The following is a 16,683-nucleotide window of genomic DNA, read 5'->3' on the forward strand; positions in this document are numbered from 1 at the left end:
CCAAAGAAGACACTTAAAGAGTGTGTAACGAAGGGACTATTTCCAAGGGTGGGCAGCGTTAAGGGGTGGTGGAGCACCCCAGGGTTACCAACAGCCAGGAGCCTTTACTATCCTTAGCCATAAAGAGACGAGGAGTAGGAGAGGCTACTGGAATTGGGTGAGAGTCATAGCTGAGGATAGGTGCCACCAATAGGAGCTGTGGCCATGGAGAGAAGGTGCCTCTGTCAGGCCACAGTGAGCAGGGAGTAATGCCCCATTTCTTCCCCTCCTGCCCTCCAGTCTTCTGTGTGTGCTCCCCACCCCACCGGCTGAGCCCAGGCAGAAGCCTGAGGGTCAGGGAGCCCTGGCTGAAGCCCTCTGTAGCGCTCAGAGTCCTGGGGCTCAGAGCAGAGGGTAGCCAGTGGACCCGGGGACTGAATGGAGAGCATCCAGCTCACACTGGAGCCTGGCCACCAGGAGGTCTGGACACACCCAGGCAGATGGACCTGGGGTGGTGGAGACCCTGCAAGAGCTACCCTGCAGGTTTAAGGATGAGGGTCCTGAAAGAATTTGCTATCAAGTTGTCTGGCATAATGAGGAAGACTTAACAAGAAGGGGAGCTGTGGGGAGGGGGGATCCATGGTTTTCAATCCCGCGATACTGGCACTAATGAAACTCTTCCTGGGACCTTACTGCCCTGGTGAGGTCTGTGTGCTCCAGGGAGCAAACGGCTACGTCCTCAAATGGAAAGAACCTAAGTACATCACGGAATTCTGTGACATTCAGGCTCAAACAGCCTTCTGTGGGGCCCCACCCCCACCAACCGAGCATAGCACCCGGGGGGTGGAGGGTTCTCACTTCACAAGGGTGCTAAGAGGGGCTTCCAGCTTTCCAGCTCCTCTGGGCCCTAGATGGTGGCTCAAACCACAGGCCCAGAGGCCCACCTGCAGTGCCTCTGTGCAGTTGGGTCGTAGCCTTCCAGGGGAAACCACAGCAATGTCCAGGTCTGTGCCGTGGGCATGTGCAAGCACCCCACGAGAACTCCAGAACTGCTTGGAACCGTGGAAGTCTGGACTTCTTGAATTGAGAAGGGGAAGACTCAGAGCCACCATGTTTTGGGTACTAATGCATTCGTTCTCACAGCCAGGTGAAGCCTGGGACCTTTTCTCGTCCTTGCAACCGACATTTGAGGTAGGGATTCTGGTCCCATCTCAGACAGGCTACAAACCCTTCCCCTTCCGGGCCCTCCATCATTCCATCCACCACAGCCACACCAGCTTTCTTGCTTGGCTAGAACTTGCCAAGCTTGTCCTCGTGCCAGCACCTTCGTACCTGCCCTTCCCTCTGCCTGGAACATTCTCTCCCCCAAACCTCTCTCCATCCCAGATATCTGCATCATTCCTGCCCTTTCCTCAGTTAGATCTTCATTAAAAGCCACATCTTCAGAGAGCCCTCCCCGAGCACCTGGCCCACAACACCCTCTTCCCACTGGCCTTTGCGGATTCCTAACTGGCCTGTCTTCGTCACACGCTGACTATCTTGTTTTAGTTCTATTTGTTTACTTATTTATTGACTGCCTGCCCCTGGCTCTACGGAGGTAGGGATTTTGTTTCATTCTTAGAACAAACGCCTAGCACATGGCAATTTTTAAAAAAAATTTAGATGAAATTCACCTAACACAACCATTTTAAAGTGTACCACTCAGTGACATTTGGTACGTTCACAATGTTGTGCAACCATCACGTCTATCTAGTTCCAAAACATTTTCATCGCCGCAAAAGGAAACCCTGTACCCATGAAGCAGTTATTCCCATGCCCTCCTCCTCCTCCCCAGCCCCTGGTAACCGCCCATCTGCTTTCTCTTTCTGCGGATTTACCTTTTCTAGACACTTCATATAAATAGAAGCATATAATACGTGACCTTTTGTGTCTGGCTTCTTTCACTTAGCATGTTTTTGACGTTCATCCATGCTGTAGTGTGTATCTGTGCTTCCTTCCTTTTTACGGCTGAGGAGTATTTCATATATATATATACACACACCACATTTTGTTTATCCATCATCTGTTGCTGGAAGTGATGTTTCTGCCTTTTGGCTATTATGAATGATGCTGATAAGAACATTTGTGTGCAAGTATTTGTTGAATGTCTGTTTTCAATTATTTTGCAGATATATCTAGGAGTAGAATTGCTAGGTCATGTGGTAATTCTATGTTTACAGACAGGGGATTTTAATAAATATTTGTGGAATGAATGAGCAAGTGAGTGAATGAAGGAAAGAAAGAATGAATAAAAAATCCAGGTCTTTCAAATTGCCAGGCTTCCTCTATCCTGTCATATTACCTCCCCGAGGAAGAAAAAAGACTGAACAATCCTGGGTGTCCTGAGGTCTAATCTACCTCAGGACGGTGCCATGCACTGACTGGCACGTTGTAGGTATTCAATAAAATACTGAGTCATATATAAGTAATGCCACAGTGACCATCTTTGTGCATTTATTTTGTCCACATGGTTGATTGTTAATGTCAGATTCTGGAGGGGAAATGACTATGTCACAGAGCATGAACTTGTTAAGGGTTTTTGACACATACACCCTATTGCTTCCTAAAAGGGTTACAAAATGTTCATTACCAGTCTTGAGAATGTTTGGGTTAACTTATAGACTGTTCTAACTGGTGGCTGATCACCTCCTGTTTGAGGAGACTTTCTTCTGGAAGCATCTCTACCATCGTCTCTGGCTAGGCAAAGACGTCTCCAGCTATGTAGCTAGGATGATTATTATGGTTGCTTGTTTTCCCATCTGTAGGTCTTAGTTTCCCCACCCACATGATGCATTTCTGCCAGTGTGTGCTTCTTGGAGTTGAGGGTCTTCTTTCTTTTGGACACTGCCCCCCAACTTGAGCTCAGGATACACCCCAGCCAGTTCTGTACTGACAGGCCACAGGAAGGCAGCCTGCTGGAAATGAGGCTAAATTAGTTCTACCAAAGAAAATGCCCATTTGGAAAATGACTTCCCATGTCTGTGCAGCCACAGGCTTGCCTTTCTAGGGAGACATGTCAGAATGCGTTGTGCTTGGCAGCAAATGAAGGCTGGGTGGTTTATTACTGCTATTAGCGATTATTTGTAGGGGGCCGTAGGTGTACATGGCACCTTACAATGTCTGGAGGAAGCTGGAACACAGGGCAATATTTCTACCCTCAAGAGACATCTGCATTGGCAGCTGGCGGGAATGGCTGCCCATCAAGCCAAGACGATCTGACTGGTTGTGAAGAACGAGTTGGGAAAAAGGAGAGAGGAAGGATTTCTGAAGTACCCCCATGTGCCCGATGTTACCCAGACATGATCTCATTTACTCTGCTAAATAGTCCTAGGATTCAGGGATTTTTATCTCCATTTTCTAGTGAGAGGATTGAAATCTGGGCTGGATGCTCTTTCTCCCAATTTTCTTAGCATTTCCCAGCTACACAGAGGGTGATAATACCACTGTGGATATACTGTATATGAATATATTACCTGGGTGAGGATTATAGGAGACAATAGAACAGGCAAATGGGGGACTAGAAAGCAGGTGCTAGGAATTTTTTCATGGATTCTGTGCTCATTGCACTAGAATCTTGTCTGACTTGGAAGTTGGGGTGAGCACATGGCCTTTGGAATCATGCAGATCTGGGTTCAAAATCTTCTCTAACCCAGAAGCCTGGGATGAGTTGCTTCTCTCTCTGAACCTCAGTTTTCTCTTCTGTAATATGGGGATAAGTACCACTTCCCACCTGGTGGTCCATGTGAGGATTAAATGAAACAGGACAGTGCCTGGTGCACAGCAGGTGTCAACAATTGCTGACCCACCACCAGAAAGAATTGAGGAGGGACAAGTGGTGGGGGATGTATGATGGGTGCTGTTATCCACTAGTTACTTAATATCTTGGTGCCTCAGTTTCCTCATCTATAAAAGGGAGATGGTTGAGTGTCTTCCTCATGAAGTAGGCATGAAGATGAAGTGAGTTAATACAAGTAACATATTTAGAAAGTGCCTGGCAAAGGTTAAGCTCTCGATACATGTCTGCTATTATATTATCTCATCCCTCTTGCCTTTGGGTTGGATCTGGAGGTCATCCAGAATGAATCAGTCACTGTTAGAGGAGCGGGGAAAGCAAAGGTTATGATGAGGAATGTTTGACGTCCCAGCAAGGAGGAGAAGGGTGCTCTGGCTCTTGGGCCCCTAGTATTTTCTGTCCTCCTCTGGGTTCTGGGCTTGGTCTCATGACTGGCATTACCCACTCTTGAGATAAGAGCTGTGTTAGGAACCTGGCCTGGGCCAGGTAATCCCAGTGTTTTGGGAGGCTGAGGTAGGAGGATCACTTGAGGCCAGGAGTTCAAGGCCAGTCTGGGCAACATAGCCAGACCTTGTCCTCACAAAAAATAAAAAAAAAAAATTAGCCGGATGTGGTGGCACACACCCATAGTCCCATAGTCCCAGCTACTTAGGATGCTGAGGTGGAAGGATTGCTTGAGCTCAGGAGTTTCAGGCTGCAGGGAACTATGATCACACCACTCTACTCTAGCCTAGGTGACAAAGTAAGACCCTGTCTCTGGAAAAAAAAAAAAAAAGAACCTGGCCTGCCAGGTGGGAAGGGGGGCATGAGTATGTTGTGAGTTAACGTCATGGAAGAGCAGAAGAACCCTGAATTTTGTTTTTTCCTAGCTGTGAGTTTGAACTCTGAAAAAAAAAAAATAGAGAGAGCACGATTTTAGATACATGTTAAATAGTATTATTTATTGACTTATTGTTAACATTTAGGCACAGAGGAGGGGAAGGGTGGGCATGTATTTTGCCTTTGCATATCCTATTCCCTGCATAAAATCCCCACCCCACACCCTACTCTTTTGTTTTTCAATGAACAAACGTGTACACTGAGCATTTACTATAAGCCAGGCACCATGCTGCTGGCTGGGTCCCTGCCTCGTGGAGCTTATAGCAAACAACAAGACAGGTACTATCTACTCCCAGGTTCCATACAAGCTGTCCCTTGGACAGAAGAGAAACACAAAGACTTTCTCTGGTGTCTTGATACAATCTGAAACCAAACACATAGACCCATTGTCCTTTGCCACTCTTTCTAGATAACTTCTCTAAATTTGGGTATCATCTTAAACTTCACATTTTCTAGAAGATACTGATGGGCTTCAGAACATACTACCCCAAAATGCAGCACCTTGGCATTTGCGAAAACAACAGAAGCAGGAAGGTCACTCTCTCTTTCCCCCCACCCTTCTCCCCTGAAGCAGGTCATAAAACCCTCATTAAAGAACTACCCTCCCTATGCTAGGAGGAAAGGAACATCTATTTCTTAAGACTCAGAGATACCAAGAAGAATCTGAACAAACAGGCCTTGCTAGCTTTCCCCCAGATTATTATCATGAGATCATAGTCATTTTTCCTCCAGTCACACTTCTCCACAACTGTCCACTCTGCATCAAAACTAAGCATAAGAGCACACAGTTTTCCTTGTTTCTTGGGGTCTCCATTTCATTACGAAGCCTCCCATGTCACATAAAACTTATATTAAACGAATTTGCATGCTTTTCTCTTGTTAATCTGTCTTTGGTTATAGGCGCCTCAGCCAGGAACCCAGAGGTGGGAAGGAAAGACATTTCTTTTTCTCTACACCATTCCCAGCCCCTGCAAGAAATCAGGTCCCTCTGTTACCACTTTCCTTAGTATCTCGGACTTCTCCCTCCTTAACTCATCAGGATCTGCAATTATTGTGATTGTTTGTCATGTTATTTAATATTGTTCCTCCACTAGACTGCAAACTCGATGAGGGCAGGGGCTGTGTGTTTTTCACTTCCCTCAGCTCCAGTCGTTATGCAATTTGAAAGCCTTCAATAGAAGCGTATTGAATGAGCAAATGGGCAGAAAAGAAGGCATTCTGAGGGCAATGACTTAAAATAAATGAACACACACATTAAAAACTTTTTCTTCTTCAGTATCTGAGATGAGAGAGTGGAGCTTTGGCAAACTAGATTGAGCTCAGCCTTTTGGGGCCAAACCAAGAAGAGGGATAATTATTTTTCTTATCCACTTCTTGTTGCTGGGGCTGCAATAAGGCAGCTGAAGGTGGGCTTTGCTGGGCCCATGAGGAAAGCCCCTCAGGGTCTCTCTGCTGGAGGTTTGGCCCCCAGCTTATACCTCCATCTGGGGTTTCATCACTCCATCCTGTCTGGATCCACACAACTCCCCAGCCCCCCACCTCAACTTGAAAATCTCCTTCTGCTGATCTTTGTTTTCTGGGAAGTGCCTCATTTCTCCTGGGAGGGCCCAGGGCCCTGTCTCCATTCAGGGGCTGGAGACCTTGGGCTGGACTTGCCAGCAGGCCCCAGCCAGGCCCTCTGCCGTCTTCCCTCAGACCCTAGCGCAGCCTTGATTTCTTTCCTTGGAAGCTGTGCTGGTTGGGCCGGGCGGGATCCAGCGACAGTTCCCACCAAACTCCCAAGCTGACTGCAGACATTTGTGCTGTCAACAGAATTGCAGAAAATGCAATTTGTGTTGTTAATGAGCAGCTTGTTTGGGTAAACAAACCAGGTGAGGTGAAAAAAGTGATGCTCTCCAGCAGGAAACACAAGCGAACATTAACCAGATGGAGACGCTTCCACACACTTCCTATCCGGCGAGGCTCTGGGTGGCTGTGGCGGACATTCCCCGCACGGCTGGGGCTTGGGACTCTGCACACCTCCTGCCTGGCCTGGGTTTCCTCCATAGAGAGAAGAGCCACCCTGCACCCAGCACCACCTTGAGCCTGGCACTGAGCCTATGTCCTGCTTACCTTTGCCTGCTTTGTCATCGGTCATTGTTGCACCATGCAGGGTGGGTGTTGTAGCTGGGGAAACTGAGGCTCCAAGATGAGGAAGAGGCTTGCCCAGAGTCAGGATGGTGGATTTGAACCCAGGTCAGCTTGACTCTTCAAGTCTATGGTCTCACACTAAGCCCCACTGCTCCCTCTGCCCTTGTCCCCACCTCCCCATCTCCTGTCAGCCTCCTGCTGCTTCCTCCCTCAGACTGTGCAGCTGAGGAAAGTTTTAATTTCCCACAGAGGGGATTCCTGCCTGTCTGATCAGGGTGGAGCAGCTATCTAAAAGCTATACGGGTAGATCTTTGACCAGCTTCCTCAAGACAACAAAGTGCTTGCGCGTGTGTTGTGTGTGTGTGCATGAGTGTGCATGTCCATCCATCCACTCCAAGAGAAGCTGCCTTGTCCCTGGAAAATAATAATTTAGGGATATTCATAGTCCTCTCACAATAAGCTGACTACATGCTCTGTTTTGTTAGCCTCAGATCATTCAGGAAAACACACACACACACACACACACACACACACACACACACACACGGATACGGCTACACCTTACCAACATGAATGATTTGGGTAATTGCAATGGCTAAATCTGTCTCCCATACAGACAGGGCCAGGAAAAGGGAGGTTCAAGTCTACATATGTTTCTGGCTCTCTCTCTCTCTACATTGCTCAAGAAAAAAAAAAAAAAACCACATCACATTCATATGTTATAATGCCGTGAGTTATTTTCCCCTTAGCATTCAAGGGTAAAGAGTCCATTAAGCTGTCATTGGCCACATGACCAGCAGGAGAAGTCAGGGCAGACAGTTTGGCTTTAGCTGCCCGGAGCACATGTGCTCTGCCCCACGATGAACACTCGATGGTGTCTGCGTGCATTTTGCCCTAGAAGAAGAAATCAATTACTCCAGCTGCTATTAGAGAGATGATCTAGTTGGGGAGGCTTGCTGTGAGTGCAGCCACCGTTCATTATGGAGTTCTTTTTTTTTATATTATATCTTTTTCACTACAAGAAAACTGAGAGTTGGAGAAAGAAAGAAACTTTCCTGCAAATGTTTACTCCCCACACCTGGCTGGTATCATTGAGGCGCCCAGCTTTTGCGGGTCCACGCATCACCCGTCAGGTGGGCCCCATGAGTTATCTCGTTTAATCTTCACCACCACCCTCTCTCGATTTAACAGCTGAGGAGATGGATGCTTGGGGAACTGGAAGGCACTTGCCCAAAGTCTCCCGGCTCAAATGTGGCAGGTATGTGTGAACACGGGGAGTTTGTTCTCCACTGTGTCGTGCTGCTGTCGAGCTAGCAGCACAGGCCCAGGAGCAGGGGGAGCTGGCGTTGCTGAATTCAGAAGAGTCTTCCCTGGGCAGCTCAGCTCCTTCCTTCATGTAGGTGGAAGCCTCTCCTTTGAATGAACCAATTATGTTCAAAAAGTAATTTATGCATATCAGCTAATGAGGATGCTGTTTAGGATATTTTTAGCCAAGCTGAGAAAGAGACACACATACTGAAAGAGCGAGAGAGAGAAAGAGACAGAGAGAGAGAATGCAGAGCTCAGTTTAAATTGTTTTGGAAGAAGAGGCGGCTTGGAAATCAGTCCTTAGCACAAGCCTCAGTTCTTACCACTTTTGGCTGGGTGATGTGGGGGAGGGTCACCTCCCCTTTCCAGAAGTGTCTATCATGGTACTAACATTTCAGGGGTGTTGTCAAGACTGAAAATAATGTGAGTAAACCACATAGTCAGTGGTCACTAATTGTACCTATGATAATTATTCATTGATCAAATATTTATTACCGCTGTGTTTACAGGTATAATCATTTTATCCCCAGTGTTTACAGGTATAATCATTTTATCCTCCTCATCATCATCCCATGAAGGAAGTACTAGCAGTAGCTCCATCTTCCAGATGAGGAAACTAAGTTAAGGTTAAGTAATTTGCTCCAGCCAGGCCAGGATTCCACCCCAGGTTGGCTGTGCTCCTAACCACTAAGCAATGATGCCTCTACCGTTCCTAGAGAGTTTTGACTTTCACCACTAGAAGGCAGAGCTCACAGGGGTTGGGTCATGATCTTTTAGGAGGTAGGATCTCCTTGGGTAAACTTAGCGAGCTACTTGCAAGTTAAAACCCACTTCATCATTGAAATGGGTCAGGATCTTCTCCTCCAATGTCACGACCACTCTGGCTGACCAGCAGAAACTCTGCCCAGGACAAGAGGTCAGAGAGCTGGGATCTTAATCTCCACTCAAGATGCCAAGGCAAGTCCATCGCTGTCACTCATTTGCTGTGCCTTGATTTGTGAAGTGGGAGAAATACTAGGATAAAAACTTTAGAATTCAAACAACTAAATTTCCTGCTAACAACTAAAACACAAAAATGGGTATGGGAGGTATCTGCCTAGGAGAAGTGGTAGTTGAAATAAATAAGAAAAAATCATATGTTCACACACACACACACACACACAGAGAGAGAGAGAGAGAGAGAGAGAGAGAGAGAGAGAGAGAGAGAGAGATAGAGAGAGAGGAAAGCTTTAGCAGGCAGTCCAACAGTCCAAAGGAGCAGAGTGCTGCACATTCTCCAGCTTTTTTCCAAATGGGCAAAGACATAGTAATGACCTTCCAAATGGAAAAGAACAGGGCCTCTGGAGTTGAGGCCTGGGTCTTGCCTGAAAGACCAGACTAATCAGATGGAAATGGGAGCAACCCCAGAGTGGGGGGGGGGGGGAGGCTAGAAGTCCTGAAAAGTAGGATTAATATCTAAAGTGGGTTGAGAAGAGACACAGTCAGGGCTGGGAAGATGCATGTATCAAATCCTAGAGATGGTGACAGAAGAAACGTGGAAGAAGGGATGGCAATGTAGCCAGCAGGAGAGCCCAGAGATCCGAAGAATCTGAAGAACAGGGGCAAGGTGGTAGGCTCGGAAGCAAGTTCAAAAACATGGAGGTCCTTTTACAGGGTGTCCAGCATGAGCCATCAGAGGTAAGCAAGGTGGCTGAAAGGGCCACACCAGGCCAGATTCTGTACTGTGTCTAGTCCACACACTATTTATATCCCCAACACTAAGCATGAGGCACCAGGGACACAGCAAACCACTGGAAATGTTTGTTGAGTGCCACACTGCAAGGCTGGGGAGAGAAATGGGCCTCTGCTGGGAGTAGGAAAGAGTCTAAAACACAGGACCTGGCACATAGGACAGATTTGGAAAATGGGTGATTAGATTATTAATGACATCTAACTTGGCTCTCCAAGTGCAGTACTAACAATGCTCAGCCAACCAAACGCACTGACTGCACCTTGGGAAGCCAGCAGGCAGAACGCAGGATCCAGAGGTAGTGGATGGTGACACTTGGGGAGAAGCAGGCAGGCTGCCGAGGCTCTGCAGGTACTGATGACATTCAATTCATATTGGCATCTGGGTGAGCTTAAATCAATGGCTCCACACGTGTCTGTGGATCTGCACCACTTGTGGAACTTGTTAAAGCACAGAGCCTCTGATCTCCCTTCTGAATTGGAATTTCCAGGATCAGGACTCTGGGCTCTATATTACAAGCATCACAGGCGATACTGGTACACATAGCTAAAAATGGGAACCAAGGCTTCAAATCATTAAGACTCACTGGCCTTTCTTAGAATTTGGCTCTTATCAGTTTGTTGGTTGTTACAAATATGTAACAGTTAACATTGAGCCATTACAAAATGCAAGGTTAATCTATGTACTTCACATGTATGAACACATTTAATTTTCATAATGACCCTGTGAGGAAGGTACTATTCTCCCCATTTTACAAATGAGGAAACTGAGTCTGAGAGAGGTAAATAATTTTCCCAAGGTCACACACACAGCCAGGCAATCTGGCTCCAAAGCCCGTTCTCTTAGCTTCTATAAGAGATTTAAGTACACCACTTCAAATCCATCAATAGCCAGGAGAGGAGAAGCCTGCAAAGGAATTAATTACTTGTGCTTTTATTCTTGCTTTTTTATTTTTTAACAATATAAAGTTATTATTACTTAGAAAAATAATGTTTGATGAATGAATGAACAAATTAGTGAAGGAAAACCATAGCAAAATAAAACCTTGCATCTTAGGGAACTAATGAATGATTGCACAGTTAGGAGTTAGGGCATCTGGGCTAAGTTTTGGCCACTTGCTGGCCGTTTGATCTCAAGTAAGTCATTCAAGCCTGCTGTGTATCAACATCTTCACTTTTAAAGCAAGGACAATAGCTCTTCCTGATTACTGAGCAGCTGGAAGAATATAAAACTATTAAGTATTTGCAAAGTAGTAGTATTAACAATAATAAAATAATGAATCATATAACCAGAGAACAGGTGAACACCCTGGCTGGGATTACTAGCCACATATGAAGAAGGGCTCAAGCTCATACTTAGTCTTTAAGAGAAGGTAAAGTTTCTTACTTTACACTATATATAAAAATTTACTCAAAATGGATCAAAGACCTAAATGTGGGAGCTAAACTATAAAACTGGTGGAAGAAAACATAGGGAAGAAGCTTCATGACACTGGATTTGGCAATGATTTCTTGGAGACGACACCAAAGGCACAGGCAACAAAAGAAAAAATAAACTGGACTACATCAAAATTTAAAACTTTTCTCATCAGAGGACACAATAAACAGAGTGAAAAAGCAATCCTCTGAATGGGAGAAAAATTTGCAAATCATATATCCGGGGGTTAACATTCAGAATATATAAATAACTCCTATAACTCAACAACAATAAAACAAACAATCTGATTAAAAAGTGGGCAAAGGACTTGCATAGACATTTCTCCAAAGAAGATATATTATACAAATGGCCAAGAAGCACATGAAAAGATGCTCAGTGTCACTCATGATTAGGGAAACGCAAATCAAAACCACAATGAGATACCACCTCACACCCATTAGGATGGCTATTTTCAGAAAAACAGAAAATAACAATTGTTGGCAAGGATGTGGGGAAATTGGAACCCTGGTACAATGCTGATGGGAATGTAAACTGGTGCAGCTGCTATGCAAAACAGCATGGTGATTACTCAAAAAATTAAAAATAGAATTACCATATGATCTAGCAATTCCACTTGTAGGTATATTCCCAAAAGAACTAAAAGCAGGGCCTTGAAGAGATATTTGTTCACCCATGTTCACAGCAGCATTATTCAAAACAGCCCAAAGGTAGAAGCAACCCAACTGTCCATCAACAGATGAATGGATGAACAAAATGTGGTATATACATATAAGAAAATATTATTCAGCCTTAAAGAGGAAGGAAATTCTGACACACACCTCACCAAGAATAAAACTTGAGGGCTTTATGCTAAATGAAATGAACCAGTCACAAAAAGACAACTGCTATATGATTCCATTTGTCAAATTCATAGAGACCCAAAGTAGAATAGTGGTTGCCAGTGCTGGGTGGAGGGCAAGGGAGGATGGGAGGGGGGGTTTTCAGTTTGGGAAGATGAAGAAAGTTGTGGAGGTGGATGGTGATGGTTGCACAACAACGTGAATGTACTTAATGCCAGTGAACAAAATGGTTAAAGTGGTAAACTTTATGTTAGGCATATTTAACTCCAATTTGAAGAAGAAAATACAAAAAAAGAAGGTAAACAAAGGCACTACCTCAATGTAGTAAATTCAAATTTAAGAAAACACTTCCCAAATCTTGTTCTATGGTTTACTATTCTTGGGCAATGTATCTCAAAATAAAGGTTTTATGGTCATTTGTTTATTTTTTTCAATACGTATTTATTGGTCACTGCCTGCATGGCAGGCTCTGTACTCATTTTTTAAATCTAGATATGGACAAACCTAACATGGTTCCTGCAATTTGACAATTTAGTAGAATAATAGTCCCATTTATTGAATACTAAATATATAGCAAGAAACATTCTTTATTTTATTTTATATTCATGAGATGGGTATTATCATCCTCTTATTAAAGAAGAGGAGACTAAGGTTCAGAGAGTTGACCTAACTTTCTCCAAGTTCACTGAACTAGCAACCAAGGTCTATCTGGCTCCAGAGCTCTTAGCTACTTGTACACCCTGTCTGCATTACCCTCCTAGGACATCCACAATGCACTTTGCTACATAAAAGGCCGTGAAAAGTTCTATAGTAAAGAAACCTATTTAACTTGGTATGATTTCACATATTCCAAACTTATTACAGAGCCCCTCCTTTTTGGAGGAAGTAAGCAGCATCCCTATAAATGAGCTGTAGAGTCTTTCTGCAGAATATAATCACACCACCAAAGAGAATTGAAAACACATGTCCACACAAAAATATGTACACTAACGTTCATGGTAGCATTACTCATAATAGCCAAAAAGAGAAAACAACCCAAATGTTCAACAACAATATGTCAGTCAATCAATAAAATGTGGTATATTCATACAGTAGGATATTATTGGGCAATAAAAAAAAATTATGTACTTACACATGCTACAACATGGATGGACCTTGAAACATTATGCTAAGTGAAAGGAGCCAGACACATTACAATCATGCACTGCATAATACCGTTTTGGTCAATGATGACAGCATATACAACATTGGTCCCATAAGATTAGAATACCATACTTTTACTGTACCTTTTCTATGTTTAGATACAAAAATACTTACCATTGTGTTACAATTGTCTACAGTATTCAGTACAGTATACTGTAGCATAGGAGCAATAGTCTATACCATACAATAGTTTAGGTGTGTAGGAGGCTAAGAGCCTGCACTCTTAGCTCCTAGCTCTAGGTTGGTGTAAGTACATTCTATGCTGTTCACACAACGATGCAATTGCTTAACGATGCGTTTCTCAGGATGCATCCCATCATTAAGCAACACATGACTGCATATGATTCCACTTACATAAATATCTGGAATAGGGAAATCCACAGACACAGAAAATAGATTCACCGTTGTCAGGAGCGGGGAGGAGGGAAGGAAAGGTGAATAACTACTAATGGTTGTGGGGTTTCCTTTTTGAAAGTGTTCTGGAATTATTATAGATAGTGGTGATGGTTGCACAATTTTGTGACTGTACTAAAAACACTGAAATGTCCATGTTAAAGTGGCGAATTTTATGGTAGGTGAACTATATCTCAATTAGAAAAAAAAGAATACAATCACAACTTAGTATATTAGGAACAACAGTCCACTGGATCCTGGCTGGCAGACTATTCTGCCATTTTACACTGTATAATTAGTGGGGCATTGGAGCTCCTTGGGTTTGCTGTCCTGCCTTCAATAATCAGCCTCCTAAATCCTAAGCTGAAAAAGCAAACAGGTACAGAAGAGCCAGGCAAGTTTGGAAACTGAGGAACATCAAAGTGTCAGTGCAGGTGGTGTCACACCCACCATGGGACTTTTATCTGCTAGATCTGCTTAGTTTATTTAGACAACAGCAGAGAAGGCAAAATTCCTAAACCCCTTCCCTTCACCAGAAGGTTTCAATTCTAACAGTTGATTATGCCATGTACTTGGCAGAGAGCTCTCATTTTGTTTGAATGACATTGGATTCACCTAGGTTTAAGAGAATTATAAAAACAATAAGACACTGAATTATAGAGTTTTAGAACCAAAAAGGACTCTGGAAAGAGATCACTTGGCCTGATTCTCTTACTTTGCCTATAGGGAAACTGAGAAATGCAGTGGCTTGCCCAAAATCACATAGCCAAGCATGGCTGAGTCTGCTGGCTGTCTTGCAATATCGGTCCTCCCCTTCTTCCCTGGAAACGCCGCTCCCGCTGCCCCTCACTGCCTTTCAGCTGTGCATGTGATTGTCTGAAATAGAGGCTATATTTCTTGGTGAGATGTGGTTGCATGACTGAGTTCTTGCCAGTGGGAGGTAAATGGAAGTGTGGAATTCCTGGGAAGTATACTTAGAGGTCAGGGTTTTGGGTGGGGCTTATCCTTCTTTTTTCCTACTGCCTGGGTTGCAGATTAGTTAGCTAATGTTCAAGCAGCCATTGTGGACCATTAGGTGGAAATTCCATTTGGAGAACAGGAGGACAATGAGACAGAATACTGGGTCTCTGATAATTATGGAGTTGTCATACCAGCTCTGGAATGTTCCTTTCCAGACCTTACATGAAAGAGAAATAAACTTCTGTTTTTTTCAGCCAGTGTTATTCAGCTGTAAATTCTATCATTTACAGTTGAGTTGAATTCTAACTTCTATAGACTGTAAACAATAGAATTGGGCTAGGAACTCAGGTTTCCTGAATCCGAGCACAGGACTATTTATTATTATGCTTACAATTTTTTTAAATTAATTAATTTATTTTTAGAGATGGAGTTTCTCTATACTGCCCAGGCTGGAGTACAGTGGCCATTCACAGGTGTGATCATAGCTTACCACAGCCTCGAACTCCTGGGCTCAAGTAGAAACTTGGCATGGTTTCTGGCTTGCTTATTACTTTTAATAATAAAAGCCAAACTGTGCTAAGTGTTTTGTATATAATAGTGCTGATAATTTTTGAGTGCTTACTATATGCTAGTCACTGTTTAAATACTGTATAAGTATCACTAACTCATTTAATCCTCATGTCAACTCACTAAAGTTGATCTATTATTATCATCATTTCCATTTTATAGACAAAGGACCTGAGGCACCGAGAGATTGAGTAACTTGCCCAGGGTCACATATTTAGTAAGAAGCAGAGCTGAGATCTGAATCTAGGCATTTGGGTTCCAGAGCCTGCATTCTTAGCTCCTACATTACATTCTCTTTTATGATGTAAGCTCCCCCTCACGCTCTATACTCATTTTACAGAGGAGGAAACTAAAGCAGACAATTGTCTATTTGCACAAAAATCTCTCTGCTAGTCAGTGCACCAGCCAGCGTTAGATGTCAGATCCTAAGTCCCCGTCCAGTGCTCTCTCACCAGACCACCCTGCTGCCTCCAAGGCCACCTGAGCAGACACATAATCTCCACCCTCTGCCTCCCCCCTCCAATACACATACACACATACACACACACACCCAGCAGGCACCCAGACATTTTTGTGGCCAGGATGGCTACAGCCTCCTTTGAAAAGCAGCCAGCTTTGCCCTCCACCAAATAACTTTGTTTTATTTATAGTCTCCTGCTCAGAGCTTTTGAACTGGCTGCTAATTCCAGGGAAGATCTTGATAACAACTGTTCCTTGGAGAGGGTTCATAGGAAACAAGGTGAATAAACACCACAGAGCCCCTGCCTGTCTAGCAGAGCTTTGCTCCTGGGGATGTTTATAAGTCAGCACCGGTGTCTGGGCGCAAAAGACTTTGAATTTAAAATGGCAGTTTGGACATTTTTCACTTTTTTTGTTTTAATTCAAAAAAATTTACCCTTTGCCTTCAATAACCTCAGGGCAGAGGCAAAAGAGAGAAATTATCTTTATCCAGAGTCTTTTCTACTACTTACCTTTTTGCTTTCTTTGCTCCCTGTCTAGTTGGGGGCCTGGATGCTCAGGACCTAGGACCAGTTACTGTAGTGACTATGGGGTGGGTGTTGGGAGGAGAGACACTCCATGAATTTGTAAGAGATAAAATGGCAGAAGGGTCAAACAGCATTTCAGAACAGAAAATTGCAAAAAAATAAAAAAACTAAAAAAAAAAAAAGAAAGAAAGAAAAGAAAAAAAGAAGGGAAGGTAAGGAAGAAAAGAAAGTCCTAATACCAAAAATGATCCATGACTATGTCACACGTATCTGCGATATTATTCAGGCTTCACCAGTTGCTAGTTATGTGACCTTTGGGAATGTGCCTCAGTTTCCTTTTTTTTAAAACGGTGGATAAACTCACAGGAGTACTGTGAGGATTGGCACTCACCATGTATGAGAAATACCGTGTCAGATTCAGAAAGGGCCCTCACTCACCCA

This window comes from Lemur catta, chromosome 10, assembly GCF_020740605.2.
Source record: "Lemur catta isolate mLemCat1 chromosome 10, mLemCat1.pri, whole genome shotgun sequence".
NCBI lineage: Eukaryota > Metazoa > Chordata > Mammalia > Primates > Lemuridae > Lemur > Lemur catta.